The sequence below is a fragment of the Sinocyclocheilus rhinocerous genome, unplaced genomic scaffold (genome assembly GCF_001515625.1).
Source record: "Sinocyclocheilus rhinocerous isolate Xijiao unplaced genomic scaffold, SAMN03320098_v1.1 scaffold2277, whole genome shotgun sequence".
Lineage (NCBI taxonomy): Eukaryota > Metazoa > Chordata > Actinopteri > Cypriniformes > Cyprinidae > Sinocyclocheilus > Sinocyclocheilus rhinocerous.
Genome location: NW_015642816.1, coordinates 404,552 through 407,885, shown reverse-complemented (window position 1 = coordinate 407,885; position 3,334 = coordinate 404,552).

Sequence of the window (3,334 nt, the reverse complement as noted above, 5' to 3'; positions counted from 1 at the left end):
CTAAGGTTGGATCCAGATCCAACTCCTCCCGCCTTACATATACCTAAACCTACCCGCCTCCACCCCCTGATCACTAAACACACCCATCTCCACCCCTAAACCTACCAATCTCCACCCCCTAGATGTGGATCCAACCACGCCCCCTGGATCTTGTGTTCTGCAGTGAGGGGCTACAGCAGTCTGTTGCGATACAGCGCGTGTCGGAAACGATACGTCCATTGCCATAGTTCTGTATTTTGAATTCTCGATAGAAAATATAAATATCTATTATTTATCATACTTACAGGTTGTGATTCAGTGGAGCCAACTGGTCCAAATAAACTGGGCACTGAGCTTATCTTTCAAGAGCAAGCGTTTTTGAATCCCGCGTTGAACTCCCCGAGATTACAGAAGCAGTCGTCCGTAAAATGACGGGAACACAAAAAAGATTGGGGCTGTACTGCAGTGGGACAGTGGAAAAAATGAATTTTAGCTAATGATTATTTGCAGCCTCTTCATTCGGAAGTAAAAAAATAAAACAAATGTATTTTCACAGCGTCTTCTCGACATGATATTTACCACACAAACAAGTAACAGTGTTTGAAGGCGGGTCAAGTTGTTCGCGGCCAACCAGCGATGAACATAAAGTAAAGAGGAAGAGCTGATTGGTTACGCGTCACTGGGTAAGACATTTGCATAATTATGCAAATGTGTTACTCAGTGACGCATAACCAATCATCTCTTCTTCTTTACTGGTTATAGCACGAAATAAACATGAATGAACATCAGAAGGTATCTTGTTTAAACTGTGGAAAGACGTCAATACACACCATTTTTCACGTTCAAGTTCACCGACGTTAATCTACTTTCCTCTCTTGTTTGTTTGACGGACAAAATGGCAGATTCTGCGTTATGATTGGTCAGATCGCCTGTCAATCAAAATCTCCCGGCGAAGGGTGAATTGCTAAATAAAGTAATTGTGTGTAGTTGGAGACATAGTCTAATTAGTTTTTAAAAATATATTTTGTTGTTGACATCGAAAGTTTGTATCTAATCAAATTCTATGATATGTTGGCCCAAATTCATCTGTATCTTGGCAGAAGTCAGCAAAGTAAGGTAGATGCCAACAGTGACATGCCTTCATCCTGAAAACTATGAAAGGTCAACGGAAATATGACCCAGGCTACATTAATTAGGTTACATTTGGGAGTGTTGCTACTCCATATCCAGTGCGCAATTTGGACGCTGGAACAAAACCAGATGAAACTCACTCTCAACAGATGATGCCAAAATGGTATGCGATCAGATGGTAAGGTATGAATTTGATATTGACGTACAAACTTCCTCAATCAAATTAATAGCATCAGTAGCTGTTCTACATATCATCGGGCTGTCAATGAGCTGTGGATTGAAAATGAATGCTCCTTCTCACCCTTTGCATACAGAATGTCCTTCTTGGTATAACACCAAATGTCATGCACACAGGAAAGTACCTGCAAAAACAGGACAATGGTGATGTAGAAGACTACTAGAAGCCAAAAAGACAAAATGCAGCAAAAAATAGCAAAGACTAACAGCAACATTCTCAGAAGTTTGACTAATGTTCTGACAAGGTTTTCTCAAACAAACGTTTGTCAAGTAAGGTTAACAAAGTAATCTGGTCTTCAATAATATTCTTAAAGGGGTCATATGTGGCTGCTAAAAAGAACATTATTTTGTGTATTTGGTGTAAGGAAATGTGTTTATGCGGTTTAAAGTAAAAAAAACACATTATTTTCCACATACTGTACATTATTGTTTCTCCTCTATGCCCCGCCTTTTTGAAACGCGCCGATTTTTACAAAGCTCATCGGTCTGAAAAAGCGAGGTGTGCTGTGATTGGCCAGCTATCCAATGCGTTGTGATTGGCCGAATACCTCAAACGTGAGACGGAAATGTTACGCCCCTCACATACTGTTGATGCCGTGTCCCGGCAGACAAAAACATGAAAACCCATTACAAACGAGGCATTTGTTGCATCCAGTAGGGACATAATTACTGATTATAATGACTTAAACTGTCTTTTTACGCGTTGCGTTGCATCGCGCCGCGTAAACATAGTCCTCTTTTGGAAGACCAAATAAAGTAGTTTCGCTTTCACAACGAAACACACCGCGTCTTCACGACAAGGAGGCAACAATACTACAGCGAGAATGAAAGTTACGCCTTCTTTCTTTGCGTGCACATTTGGGCGGTGTTATGCAAATCTTCCCACATAGTGATGTAGATATGTGGGGGCGTGTTAGAACGAGCCGTTTTAGGTAGGTGTGGCTGACTCTGAACTTTTATAAAGAATATCTCCAGTTGAGACTTTAGTCTTTGCAACTTTACAGATCTTCTTTATGCACCAAGAGCTTGTAACACTCCAAAGAGAAAGGAAAAATTTAAATCGCATTATATGACCCCTTTAAAACATCAGCACAATTACAGCACATCACATTAATGGAATGTTTTTTTAGACTTTACTAATATTGCAAAATGTACCTTAATGTTTTCTCTAACGTTCACATAACCAAGAAAAAAATGTTTTTTTTTTTTAAATTGACATTTTGAATGTTCAAACACAATTCAGAAAAAAAAAATACAAATCTTAGAACACACATTTTTGTTGGGCTTTTCCTAAAAATAAATAAATAAATAAATAATAAATAAATGTTAATATTTTACATACAATGACCTCCAAACGTATTTGGCCACTTGAGTCACACTTAAACATGTCTGAATGTCACTGCATTAGATATCAAAGCGAATGCTATATGCAAACAAATGAATGCCACACCTTTTCCAAAGAGTTGGACAAACGAATACATGTAATTGATTTATTGTAAATGACGTCATTTGTTTACATCAAATTGGAGAGTGAGTCTGTTACATAAAACTCTGAGCCGCATCTTAACATGAGCTGTCGCTAACAGGTCGGGATGATGATGTCCTTGGAAGCTCTTGCGAGGAACAGGTGATATATCCGTTGCTTCACACTCTGGAAATTGGCAGGTTGTGTTGCTGCGGAGTGCCAATGCATCCCCGTGAGAAAACACAGCCGACAGCAAACGAGGTTTGCACAGTCATGCTGTAAATTAATGAGGCTACAGCTTCACCGCTATCACTCATCTGCATACAAGACAGAGAAAAGACCTTAACAAGACTAGAACTTTGCATTCCCTCCTGAAAAAAGGTTGAACCGATATGAAGTGCTCAGCTGTTCTCCCAGAATGGTTTTAGAGGGGTTTTGTCAGCAGGCCAGACCAGCTTAATCCTGGTTTTACTGGTTAGCAAGGCCCTGTTAGCCCCTGCTGGAAGATGACGTAACTACGCA